General features: G+C 44.9%; 1 protein-coding gene and 1 long non-coding RNA gene across 2 annotated transcripts in view; one reads left to right on the forward strand and one right to left on the reverse strand.

Moving 5' to 3' along the window:
• The window catches only part of Znf462 (zinc finger protein 462), a 134,238-nt gene extending 130,991 nt beyond the window's left edge, over positions 1-3,247 (reverse strand). Inside the window, 1 exon segment of the mRNA XM_037202640.1 lies at positions 2,799-3,247. The gene's annotated coding sequence lies outside the window, so the exon portion shown is untranslated.
• Positions 3,248-5,166: 1,919 nt separating this feature from the next.
• On the forward strand, positions 5,167-7,096 carry LOC119087410. Its single transcript, XR_005090844.1, has 2 exons — positions 5,167-6,059; positions 6,182-7,096. It is a non-coding gene; the product is annotated as an uncharacterized LOC119087410 (long non-coding RNA).
• Positions 7,097-14,083: the final 6,987 nt, after the last annotated feature.

Consider the following 14,083-nt stretch of genomic DNA (forward strand, 5'->3'; position numbering starts at 1 on the left):
GCTGAACATGTAGCATCATCCATATATGCATTACCAAACTTAAATATAACACGACCACTTAAAAACCAAAGGGATTCAGTCAAAAGATAACATTGTAAAATGAAAAAAAAGAAAAATGAAAGGTCTTATTCCAGGCAAGAATTTTTTTCTAAGTGCTCTTGGAGACTTCTAGGTCTTTATTAAAGGGGCAAAGATCTGAACATTGTATTTTTAAATGAGCATACACATCCACTGAAAACCATACATCTTCATCTGTACAAACAGGGTTTTACTTCATTGACCATGGACAATTATCAGCTAAAGAGCCATGTATTTCCCTGTCTCCTTTCACACCCCTCAGAAGAACAATAACCCTCAATTAATGACACAACAGTTTGGTTTGAAAAATGTGGCGTTGTCATATACAGCAGTGTGCATTTACTGAGTGACACTGCTACCAGCTACTCAACAGAATACAATTACATCTGGAATCAAAAACCACTTCAATATGCACAAAAACACTGTAGACAGAAGGAACTTTGTGTACAAAAATCTGACACAGAATGAGAAGGCAAGGAAAAGGCTGGTGAAAAGTGGCTCACCAATGTGTTCCTTATTTCTGTGGAAGCTGGGACCTTTCTGCATTTCTCCTTGGTTGAGAGCGAGGTCCAATTAGCCCCCTTAGAATCTGTTAATTGGTTCTGAATCTCCTCCAAGTTTTCATCCCACTGTGAAGCCTTCCTCACCTAGCTCAATAGTCCATCTAAAATTCTTCCAACATCTTCCCTCATCCTCAAGATGGCTACCTGACCTAATGGAAAAGCAACATCTTCATGGTTGGCTTTTGTAAATTTCTAAAGCATCTCAGAATTCAGTTCTTTCCTTGGGTCAGTTACACACAATCTCTAGAACTAATCTGTGAAGGGCTCCATAGCAGTGTGTGTGTGTGTGTGTGTGTGTGTGTGTGTGTGTGTGTGTGTGTGTGTGTACTGAGGTAGGACTGGCTCCTGCTTTCAAGCTATCCTCACAAAATGTCTTCCTACAAGATTAATAAATTCCTCCAATTAAAAAGGTTAAGATACCTGGACATAAGGTTTCCTCAACTGACATCATTTGTTTCCATAGTGACATTGTTAAGAAGACAGAGTGATAGGATTTCTGAAGACTTACAGTGCTGGAGAACAGAGGAGGAAAAACAGCAGAAGGCAAGGGGGGAGACAAAGGAACTAGGAAGGCCTAACACACAAATGGAGCAGCCTGAAGAGACGTGGAGAACCCGGAGAAACAGCCAGTCTGAAAGGGTTCCTCTGAGATCTGGAAGGAACAGATTCCATTCTTTATGGCAGAAATCACCCAAAACCAGACAATAAACTCTTGCAATGCATCAAACTGATGATAACCAAGCCTTCAGAACTCCAAAGAGAAAAGAAAAGAAAGAAAGGAAAAAAAACCCACAAATCTCAGCCTAGGGCCACCAAGCCCCCTCACAATGAGGGGGTAACATTTCCTGGAGACATTCAGGGGACCTGGAACAGCTGAAAGTAGTGAGAAGATCTCAGTGGAAATGTTTTAGGTTTTGCCTTGCCTTTGCTGAAGGAGATCACAAACCCTTCAGGTCCACTCCAAAGGAGAAAAAAATTCCAAAAGTTTACTTTAAAATGGAAACAAACATCTCAGTAACTTGTGAAAGCGCTCCTTGGGTAGGAGAAAAATCTGAGGAACCCTTTAAAGCCCTCATCCCCTTGCTTAATGAATAGATAGTGAGGAGCCACCACAAGGTCTCCCTCTGGAGAGGGAGAAGGAGTAGGCAGGCATGCCTCTTCCTCCAGCCATCACCAGCAGAGCTTCAAAATGGAGACATCCATAATTTTATAAACACTTCTCATCCCAGCTTTGTCTCCTGGAAGCCCGCTCTCCTCCATTTTCTGGTGGAGTTACAGCATGACAAGGCTTAAGGCTTACCTGACTCAGTTCCCAGCTCTCAACCCAACTAGTCACTTCCTACCCAAACCTGCAAGCAACCTCCAGAAACAAAACCAAACCACGCCAAACAACCAACCCAGACAGGGAGACACAACCCCCGGGAGCCCCTGGAGAAAGCCCCAACTGGTTGGTCTTTTCCCATCCCAGGCGCGTGCTTAAAAATGAAACTTTTTTCTTTTCTTTCTCTCTTCTTTTTTTTTCTTTCTTTTTCTTTTTTTTTAAGGTTGGGGAGGAATATAAAAGGAACTCCAGGCAACCTCTTCCCCTCCCTCTCTGTAGGTTAGGAGCCACAATGAAAAGAAAACCAGGGTTCCTTCAGGAATGGTGAACAGCCTGGAGAATGAACGTGAGAAGGAGCTTTGTGTTTTGGAGTCTGGACTGGAACCAAAGCAGACAGCTTGCAAATGGAGGACAGGGAGATAAAGAAAGGGAAAGAGAGGGGCTGCTCCAATGGGGGGCGGCTGCGGCTTCCCCCCGTGCCTGGAGGGAGGGCAGACCCCTGGGAACCGCACCAGGAGTAAGACGCCCCCCCTCCAGGCCCCTGCCTTCCTTTCTCCCAGCCTCAGAGGAGAGCCAAGCGTGTGTAATGGCTTCTCCTCTCCAGAAACCGTTGTCCTCCTCCAACCAGATGCTTCTGAACCTTCAGCCTGGAGACAGCTCCTCAGCTGTCCCTCAACCTGCGCCCCCACCCGGCCCGCAGCCCCCCGCTCGTCGCCTCTCTCCTCCCCAGCAGCGGCGGCGGCGGCGGCAGCCACCCCCTCGACACATCCCGACCCCGCATCCCAACTTCGGAGAGAGAGGAAAGAGAGAGAGAGAGAGAGGAGAGAGCCAAATACCTGAGGAAGAGGGGGGTGCCAATCCGCACGGCTTTGCCATCGGGCGGGGGACAGGCAGACAGAGGAGGGGAAAGGAAGCAGGGGACAGAGAAAGAAAGAGGTCAACCCGCTCAGGTCGGGGCCGCTCGCTCCGAGCGCTCCCTCCTCTGACCCCTCGCTCGCTCCCTCTGGCTCGGGCTCAGGTCTCTCCTGGCCTTCGGCCCTCCGCCCCCCTCCTCTGTCCCTACTCTTGTCCCCACACTCGGAGCATCCGTCCTAAGCCTCCAGGTCTCTCCACTCACACTCATCTCATTTTTTTTCCTCTCTCTCTCTCTCTCTTCTCTTCACAGAACTACACGAAATTAATTAAGCCACAGGGCTCATCTCCCCCCCCCAAGCAGAAGGCAGAAGGAGCAGCCAGCAGGAAAAGCACAGCCACCTCCACAGCTACCACCACCACCTTCTCCTCTTCCTCCTCCTCTTCCTCCCTAGCTTCTTCTCCTCCTCTTCCTCCTCCCCCTGCTGCTCTCCCTCCTCCCCCTCCTCCTCCTTCTCCTCCTCCTCCTCCTCGGTCTCTCCTCTCTTTAGCTTCTTCTCCTCTCTCTTCATAGCCAGCCCAGGCAGGGGACTTCCTCTCCTCCTCCCCGCGCCGCCAGCCCTCCTTGGCCGAATGAATGAGCGCGTTTGTGCCTCCGCCGCCCCGCGCTCTCCTCCCCGGAGCACTCAGACCACCCCGGAGGTGCTGGTTAATTGCAGTAACTTACAGAAGAAGCGTCCCGGCGCCGGGAGGTGCTTCGGGTTCTCCAGCCCCACCGCCTCCTTATCCTCTTTCTCTTTCTCCTCTTCCTGCTCGGGTTATTGTTGTGGAAGTTGTTTGGGAGTCTCATGTGCTTCTGCCGGGTCTCAGCAATGGAGGATCGCCATCTTCCTGCCTTCCTCGGCTCCTCAGACTCGCTGCAGCTGCAGATGACCTGAGATATCCGTCTCTCTCCCCTCTCCCTCCCTCCCTCTCCTCTCACTCTCTCTCTCTCTCCCCTCTCTCTGCTCTTCTCTCTCCTCTCCTCCCTCTCCCTCGCGAGCGCTCTCTCTCTCTCTCCCTCCCTCTGTGTCTCTCTCTGAATAATGAGCAACCAGAGGGAGAGAGAAAGCAAGACAGAAAGAGAGAAGACAATCTTCTCCTGCCACACAAAACGCCAGAGCACCAGGGGGTGCGCGAAGCCTTTCTAATAACAACAACGTGCGGGAGAGAGGAAGGAAAAGAAAGAAAGAAATGAGAAAAGGGCTGGGGGGGAATAGGAAGAATTATCCAAGAGCTGGAGAAGCGCAGGAGAAGCTGGAGGAGATGCTGAAGCTGCTGCCCGCCCCCCCTCCCGCGCTGAACCCCAGAAGGAGGCAAGGTGGTTGCAAAGTTAAGGCTGGGACATTGTCTTTGTCACTCTGAACAACACAGAGCCAGGCCAGTGAGATGCAAGAGGAGGAGGTGGCCGTGGAGGAGGAGGAGGTGGTGGTGGAGGAGGAGGAGGAAGAGGAGGAGAAGGAGGCAAAGGAGGAGGAGAAGGGGAAGAGAGAGATGAGATGAATAAAGACCTGCGGAAAAGGCGGCGCGAGGAGCGCGACCGCCGGGCCCCAAGCGTGCGCGCTCGCGTCCCGGAGGCGCCCGACCTCCCTGGCCAGAGGAGCAAGCCCCCCGTGAGCACCCTGCTCCGCTCGCACCATCAGCCCTGCCCCAGGCGCCCAGCCTGGGTTCCAGAGGGTCCCTCAAATGTATCCATCTAGAGGCCAATCTTTGCAAAGAACAGAGATGAAGAACCGAAGGTTACAAGTCTAAACCCAGATCAACCACGTGGGGCTTTTTAATTCCTTTCCAGCTTGCAGTGTATCTCCAGTGAAGGGCTCAAGTTGTCCATTGCTGGCACTTATTTTTAAGTCGTCGCCCTCTAAATAAAGGTTCATTGTGCGTTTTATGTTTCTTCTGATATGGAAAGGAGGAGAAGGAACCCATCATTCTGAACTACAAGCCACCACTTTCTTTTCCGAACTTGTGAAATGTTTTGACGGCGCACCAAAAAGGGGGGGGGGGTGTCGTACTTAAATAACTTTCCACCCTCGCGCCCCACGTTGTTTGCACTTTCCGGCTGATCATCTAAAGGCTTGGAAAGTAACAATCATCGCTCCTAATGATAAGGTGTCATGGTGTTGAAGACAAGAAAGCTGAGCTGCAGCATCACACCTTGAATTTTTATTTAGTGTAATTTCCCCCCAAATCGCTCTGAACTATGTCTTTTTCAAAGAAATGGGTTTCCACCCCCTCTCTCACCAGGTCAAAGATCTCCTAAGGCTTTAATTTGATTTAGGACGGGTGATGGGGAGGAGGGTACAGTACAAAAAAAAAAAAAAAAAAAAAAAATCAATGCAGCAAGTCAGGAGCAATTGAAGTTCAAGGGCATGGGCTGGTGGTACCATTTCTATTTCTCAGATCCTCTAGTTGGACATCAACAGCCCCAGGAGAGAACAGCACGCAGCGCCGCGCGCGGGGCAGAGACCTTAATTAAAGTTTCTTTTGTCCGCCTCTGAATTAGGGGTTGTTGCTGGATTCCTTCGCATTGAGGAGCGCGCATCCGGTGAAGGCGCGATGCTGAGGATCCTGGGCAAGATTGTCCTCTTTAATACTCGCCTCCTCCCCCCTCCCCCACAGTTGGGGCAGCTAGACCGGTAAACCCATACAATAAAAGCAGATGAGGCGCGCACGGAGTCGGTTCCTATCGGATAGCGGCATTTCCTAAGCACATCTAAAATCCTCATTTCCCAAGATTTTCCCGATTGTGTATTCCAGGGCAGAATGTCTCACCCTGACGCACGATCTAACCCCCTTCCAGTCAACACTTCCTGCCCTTTTCTCCTCCCACTCACATTGAAAAGCTCGGGAGCCCTAAAAGGGTGTTGATGGCTGGGGGTGATAAATAAATAAATAAATGACACTACGCGTGCGGTGGCGAAGAAAGGAGGGGGAGGAAGGGGGGGGTCAGGGAGAGGAAAGCGAGGAGAAAGGACTCAGGCGAAAGGGAGCCGGGAGTCAAAGAAAGCAGAGGAAGAAAGGGGAGGAAGATCGGTGAGGCTGCTCCACAGCGAAATCCTCCTGGCTTTGTGCTTCTTTCCAGGTACTAGAGGGACCTGAGCAACTCTATCTGTCCGGAGCTCTTCCCCACCCGGACCCTAAGGGTGTCTGAGTGCTGACCGCCGCTCCCCATCAATTCCTCGTGGCCACGAGAGGAAGCGCGCCAGGTCTGCGCCGTCCCGACTGATAATTTACCTCTTTGTCTTTAATAAAAAAGCTTACTTTTTTTTTTTCTTCTGTCAAAATCTCTGCACCGGGCAAAATAATAATAATAGCAATCGTATTTCAGATTGAAAGCTCCTATCAGCTGCTGGCTTTCCGAGGCTGCGATAAATATCTTCCTCGACGTGAAGGTACCTTGTGGGCTAGCGTGGTTCCGAAGTGCGGGGATGGGGACCGCCCCCCCCCTCCCCCAGGCGAGAGGACCCAGCGGCAGGGAGAGAGGAATGAGCGGAGGTCAGGGGAAACCTGGGGTTTCCAGAGCTTTCGCGGTCGGGGGAAATGAGCCCTGGGGAGGAGCCTTGCGCCAGCGCCAGCGCGCCCCAACACGCCTTCGACCTCGTAAACCCACTTGGCAAAGGCCGGGGAAGCCGCTGGCGGAGCGGCTGCGGTGAACTCCAGAAATGAACCTGCGGCGCGACGCCACGGGCTGCCACCCTGGCCAACACTCACCTCGAGCGACCGACATTGAGAGAGCTCCCGACGCGGCCGCGGGGGCACCTTGCTCCGCCCTCCCGTCCCAGGAGAAGAGGACAAAAAAAGGGGGGGGGGGAGATGGACTTGGAGATGGCCCCGCCCTTCAAACGCTCCAATCCTTGGAAACCAAACCTCCTCTCCAAGCTTCCACGTCTAGAAGGGACAAAGACTGCCAGGAGATCCAGGCGCTGATGGGGAGGTGATGGCTCCTCGCGCTTCTGGGGTGGGTGCTTTTGCAGGGGTAGGTATCAAGGCTAAGTTTCCATCCCAAATGTCACCAAGGGATGATCTCTAGGAGGACAGACTGAGTCTTCTGGTAAAGAAGCAAGCTGACTTTTCAAAGCTGTGAAGCAAACAATTGCAAAACTCCGGCACAGCCCTGCTGTGTTGAAGGTGGAAAACTAAAATTTCTATTCCTGATGCCACAATCCTTTTTAGTTTTTCTACTTTTAGAAGTCCCAAGTTCTCTAACTCCCCAACTAAAATAAATGAAAGACATTAAACCTAAGGGGAGTGGGGAGGTTTTCGTGGTTTTTTTTTTTTTTTTTTTTTTTTTTGAGGGGGTGCTTTCTCAAATGATAGAAAAGCAGTTGGGCAATGAAGGTGAGAGACAGTGAAGGGAAGCGCTGTGGCTGGAGGTTTTGGTGAATACCTTAATAAACTTGGTAGGAAGTAACTGTAATTAGGTTTTGTCATTAGCAGCCAATTTAGATAAGCGGGAGAAAGTTCACACCTCCTGTTATTTCACTCCCTACAAATATTCACAAAGATAACGCAAGCCTGGATTATCTTCTCCTTCAGGAGGTTTGATGCTTGATTTCTTTCTTTTAATACGGGGGGGGGGGGAAGCTTAGGTTTTACACACAAGCAACAAGAAAGTCTCTGACGGACACATTGACACCCTGAAATTTATTGTTTGATGCTATACCTTATGTCATTATCCCCTGGAGTCAGATGGGATTTCAAGACTTTATTAATGGCCTAGAGCATAAGAATATGTCGAAAGTCTGGACTTTTCTTCTCCTACATCATGAGTGACTGGCACACACACTCTTCATAAAGAGAAATTATGGCTCATCAAAAGAATGACTTTATGAACATTAATAGAATAATAAATCTTGCAATTTTAGTTCAAGAAGTGGAACTCCTGTAACCAGAGTGACCCATGCAACTAGGACCTACTTACTTGCCTGACACTAGGAGCGTGGGGATAGTCTATAAATCATTTTGCTTACTAAAGACTTGAAAAAGGAAGACACCGAATTCTCTTGAAGAAAGTGTTTATTGAGGGAAAGGAGGCTCATATTAATCCTATACAGAGGGTCTGAAGGGAAAAAACCAGTTGGGTCACAGGCTTATTAAAAAATTTTCAACAGAAATAATTATATATAGATATAATTGTCTAATCTCATCGCTTGAATATTTCTATTTTATCATATATATATATATATATATATATAATATATATATATATATATATATACACACATATATATGTATATAAAATCCCCCTTGTTTCCAGAATGCCAAAGTGAAAGACAACAAAAACTCCAGTTGCTATCTCCACTCTCCAAATTCCAGCTGGAAAATTGTTCAAGATGATGATTTTAGCAAAACAGAGCAGATGAATAAAGACCATGGCTTTTCAGAAGTCTGAATTACTCAGTCCTTGAACATTTAACCATTTGGTGCACAGCCTCTTAACTTGCTGGCCCTTCCATGTATGTAAGACTTCTAGGTGCTGAGTTAATGATTCCCAACACACTGTTTTTAACTCCTAAGGTCTTTACTCTTGTTGTTTTGAAGACACTCTGAGTCTTCAAAAAGGTTTTCTGAAAACGAATTGGATAATTACGAATCTTCTAAATATTGAGACAATGAAGTCACTAGCACACCTTACTGTTGTAATAGAAAAGGGGTGTTTTCATAGCCCAGATTTCAAACATGTACCTGGTTAACTGGTGTCCATATCTAGGGACTTAAAGAAGATGATCCCTTAGTCTGAACAGCTCTCAGTGGAAGAGGAATTGTAATAACTTATATTAAACTTACTCTCCATGAATCTCTGTATATATACCTTTAGATACCCAAGAAGATGTTTCAATAGTAATATTCTCAAATGCATAAGGAAGTCTTTCTCACATAGGTAGAAGTTAAATTTACATTTCCATCAAACTTGTTACTATAATATGAAACACCTGCACTATCATTCAACCATTGAATATTTGTTTAGTGTCTACAATGCGTCATAATGGAAGCTGAGTACTAGGACACAAAGATAAATGACAGAAGGTCAAAATGTTCATATATGATGTACTTCCTGAACTGACTGCAGAATTACATTTCTTGATCATAGAAATTTTAATCTTTTTTTTTTCTTTTTTAACATACACAAAAGCAGTATGTGAATTTGGCCATTGAGGAGGATCTGCTTGGTTTAAATTTTTCTAGTCCTGCAATGAAGTTATTTGGGAATAATATTTTTTGTTAAAATAATTTTCTTGGAGCTCATTTTAAAGACTGTATAATCAACAACATGAAATTCTTACTTAGATCTTTCTGAAAAGAAAGCAGTCAGGAGGTCTAGCTCTGTGGAAGAACCCTTGCCTAGTATGTGCGAGGGATGGGGTTAATCCCCAGCATTGGAAACAAAAATGGAAAAGGGAAAGAGAATGATTTAATATCAATTATTGTTAGGTTAACCAAAATTCTGAAGGAAAGACTCAGCGGAAGAAAATGCCCATTTGTGGAGGCACACCTTCTCACAGAAAGACCAGTGTTTTCACAGTTCTATTTGGACTCGAACTCGAGTCCTGAGAGGGGAAGTGACTTGGTTAGAACACAGAACTAACTGCTCAAAGCCAGTCAGACCCAGAGTCTCTGCAGCACTATTTAAAGTGGTTCTCATACGACGTCAAAGATTTATTTATTTTTTGACATATTTTCATGCTACTTATAAAATATTTTAATCAACTTTTTAAACATTTAAATTCATGTACTAGGGGCTGTGGCTTAGTGCCAAAGTACAATGTGGGTGGGGAGAATTCATTATAAGCAACAATACCCATGAGACTCCAGGTCTCATCTACTGTGTGTACGCACCACTTTTCATGCAGACCAAAATAAATAGTTACATAGATTGATATGTTGGAAAAAATTTAAGATTTTGGGGTCATTTTATAATTCAAAAATAGCTTAAGAAAAAAAGGTTATGTGGACTGATAGTAGCTACTTTACAACCAAATTATATTCTTGGTAGGAATTTTTAAATATCGCATGGTTTTTTTTGTTTGTTTGTTTTGTTTTTGACAAGGTCTCACTATAAAGCCCCAGCTAGCATCAAACTTACTGCTAGGCTGGCCTAGAGCTGCCGATCCTCCTTGCCTCTCCTCTCAACTGTGCTGGGCTTACAGATAGGGACCACCACACCCAGCCAATTCGTGAGTCAATGTATACATAAAGTCTTAAAATGCTCACACCTTTGTTTCTCTGGTTCCTCCTCTTAGATTCTACCCTGAAGAAACAGCCAGAAAATAATAATGTAAGAAATGATAAAGGGGGCCAGGCAGTGGTGGTGCACACCTTTAATCCCAACTCTGGAGGCAGAGGCAGAGGCAGAGGCAGAGGCAGGCAGTCAGATCTCTGTGAGTTCAAGGCCAGCCTGGTCTACAGACAGAGTTCCAGGACAGCCAAGGCTACACAGAGAAACCTTGTCTTGAAAAACAAACAAACAAGAAAGAAAGAAATGATAAAGGTAAATAAAGTAATTAAAAATAAGTGATTAGCCGGGTGGTGGTGGCGCACACCTTTAATCCCAGCACTCGGGAGGCAGAGGCAGGTGGATCTTTGTGAGTTCGAGGCCAGCCTGGTCTCTAAAGCGAGTTCCAGGAAAGGCACAAAGCTATACAGAGAAACCCTGTCTCGAAAAACCTAAATAAATAAATAAATAAATAAATAAATAAATAAATAAATAAATAAGAATAAAAATAAAAATAAGTGATTAAGGTGAGTATGGGGGCTGGCTCAACAGGGAAGAACATGGTTGGAGAGCACTGTATTTAGTTCTCAGCATCCATGCCAACATCTTGAGCGGACAGCTCACAACTGCTTGTAACTACAGCTCCAGGGTATCCACCTTCCTCTTTTGGCTTCTTCTGGCAAATTGCACCCCTACCCTATACACACATAACTAAATAATTTTAAAAATAAATAAAAGGAGGTAGACAGGTTTAAGATGCGTTGCATACATTTAAGAAATTGTTAAAAAGTAAATAAAAGGGGTTTTGTTGTTTGTTTGTTTTGGTTTTGGTTTTCAGTTTTGGAGGCAGAGTTTCTCTGTGTAGCTTTGACTGTGCTGGAACTAGCTATGTAGACCAGACTGGCCTACAACTCGCAGAGATTCTTCCTTCCTCTGCCTCTCCAGGGTGGGATTAAAGGGGTGTGCCACCAATGCCCGACATAAAAAGTATTCTTAAAAAGTTAAGGTAAATGATTAAGAAATAAAGACTGTTTGCGTAAATAATGCTTCCCCATTATTATATGTTAAGCAACTTCAAATTGATTATGAGGATTTTATAATTAAAGAGAAAAATAGCCTGTTAGTTAAAAGAACCTGGGTATAAAATTGTGATCATTTTTTTTTCTTTCTACACACCCCCAAAGTCACCTTGAAAGGAAATAAACTAGTGTATTCCTAAGTTCACACCATATTTTAAAAAACTTTAGAGAAAGTAGAACTTATATACAAGTTATACAAATTTAATAGTTTTATCATGATACATAAGCCCCATATACTATGGTGTCCAGTGACTTATTTGAACTGAATCACATACAATCTCTTTAAGTACTTAAAAAGTTTTCATATTCAATGTCAGTACCAACTTGCACATAGTCACAGATGAGTTCCAAGTAACATGTTAATATGGATAATAAAACAGCAATTCAGTAACTGGTTTTCATATAGATATTTCTACTTGATTCTCACAGGGAAAATAGGACAAAGATTCAAGTGAGTATTTTAACTTATTTTATATAAGAAAAAGACATTTAGGATTAAAGAAATGAAATTACTTACAGTAAAGTGTGTTCCAGTTTTAATGGTGGTGAAGACTGAAACCCAGTGCTGGGTATCATGGCACACATCTAGAATCCTAGTCGTTTGGAGGTGGAGGGAGGAACTGGAGTTTCAGATCATTCTTGCTTTGTGGGGAGTTCAAGTCCAGCCTGAGCTACATGAGACCATGTCTCCCTCCACCCTCCCCCCAAAAAAAGAAAAAGAATCAGGGATGTAGCTCTAGTGGCAAGGTGGGGGCCTACTATGCATAAAGCCTTGAGTTCATCCCCAGGACTACATAGACAGGGCACAATGGTGTATGCCTATAATCCAGCACTTGTGAGGCAGAGCCAGAAGGATCAGAAGTTCAAGATCATCCTGAGCTACATAGTAAGGGTAAGGCCAGCCTGGAATACATGAGTGAAAGAAAGAAAGAAAGAAAGAAAGAAAGAAAGAAAGAAAGAAAGAAAGAAAGAAAGAAAGAAAGAAAGAAAGAGGGAGGGAGGGAGGGAGGGAGGGAGGAGGGAGGGAGGGAGGGAGGGAGGGAGGGAAAAAAGAAGGAAGGAAGAGAGAGAGGGAATATTCAAGTCTCTTAATTCCTACTCTTATACTTTAGAATTCAAGTAAAAATTTTAGTATTTTATGCAGATGAGTGTTTTGCCTACATGTCTGTATGTGCACCTTGTGAGTGCCTGGTGGCCAAGAAGCCAGAACAGGGTGTAGGATCCCCTGGTACTAGAGTTACTGACAGTTATGAGCTATTGTGGGTGCTGGGAACCTGAACCTAAAGAGGATCCTCTACAAGAGCAGCAAGTTCTCATAACCACTGAGCCATCTCTCAAGCCCTTACATTTTGAAATTTATTAATCCCAGAAACCCATGTAAAGATAGAAGAAAAAAACTAACTCAACCAAATTGTCTTATAACCTCCACACAGCCTACACACACACACACACACACACACACACACACACACACACACACACACACACACGATTAACATTTTTAAGTGAATAAAAATATTAACAATTCCATTATAATTTCATAAATGTTACGGGATATTAGTAAAGATAATTACTAGTGCCCTATATGTTGGATGGCTTTTTGGTTTTGGAGACAGGGTTTCTCTGTGTTGCCTTGGCTGTCCTGAAACTGACTCTATAGACCAGGAAGGCCTAGAACTCACAGAGATCCACCTGTCTCTGTCTCCCAAGTGCTGGGATTAAAGGCGTGTGCCACCACCACCACCACCACCACCACCACCACCACCACCACCACCACCACCACCAGGCTAGACCCTACAAATTTCTGGTGGTGGGTTCATGGACAGTTTTGATCTTTCTGAATATATTAAAAGTACTTACCTAGGAATCCAATTTTTAGAAATTAAGGAAATATTTCATCAAAATTTTGAATGCAAGAGATTTCCTATGGTGTCAATGTCAAAGACTAAGTACTTGGTTAAGGAAATTGTGTTAATCTCTAATAGAACATTGTATAGCTATCACATTATTTAGAGAGAGTTTATCATTTATTTATTTATTTATTTATTTATCTATTTAACTATTTTTGGCTTCTTGAGACTGGGTTTCACCTGCCCCAATCTTGAACTCCTAACCCTCCCTCTACTGCATCCATAATGCTTGGATTAGTAGAAAAACTTAAAAGGCCATTGAAGTATTTACACCTTTTTTTTTTTCCAATTAAAAGAGTTTTACTTCCAAGGCAGCCAAGAATGAAAGTGGAAACCCTTGTCTCAAATCTACCTTCCTGAGAATAGGGTTTAGAGATGTTAATGGGATAAAGGACCTGGATAGCCAGGCCAGGTGGAGTGGTTCCTGCCTGTAATCCCTTGGATTTGAAAGTAAAAGCAGGAGAATTAGGAGTTCAAGATCAACCACAGGGGCTGGAGATACAACTCAGTAGGAAAATGCTTGCCTAGCATGCGCAGCTGGGTTTGAATGTTAGTACCACCAAAACAAAAACCCAGTAGTGTGATTCAGTAGTCTGTGCATGAGTAATCAACCTCCATGGCATGGTTCTCCATAAGACTTGTCAGGAACTAAGGGTAGTATTGTCAAGTCTTCTGACACTAAAAAGTCACTCATGGACACCTGCAGAAGACCAATAAATAAAAAGCCAGTGTTTTCAGCATAAATGACATTCAAGTTTGTTCCAAAGGTTTGAGTCCATACCCCTTAGCTCTACTAATTCCAAACCTGTGATAAAACAGAGTGTCATGGCAGCAGGAACATCGTGGCGGGTACATCATGGCGGAAATAGAGGATGAATGACATGAAAAAAGCAGATTTCAGCCGGGCGGTGGTGGCACATGCCTTTAATCCCAGCACTAGGGAGGCAGAGCCAGGCGGATCTCTGTGAGTTCGAGGCCAGCCTGGGCTACCAAGTGAGTTCCAGGAAAGGTGCAAAGCTACACAGAGA

This window comes from Peromyscus leucopus, chromosome 2 (genome assembly GCF_004664715.2).
Source record: "Peromyscus leucopus breed LL Stock chromosome 2, UCI_PerLeu_2.1, whole genome shotgun sequence".
In the NCBI taxonomy this organism is placed as follows: Eukaryota; Metazoa; Chordata; class Mammalia; order Rodentia; family Cricetidae; genus Peromyscus; species Peromyscus leucopus.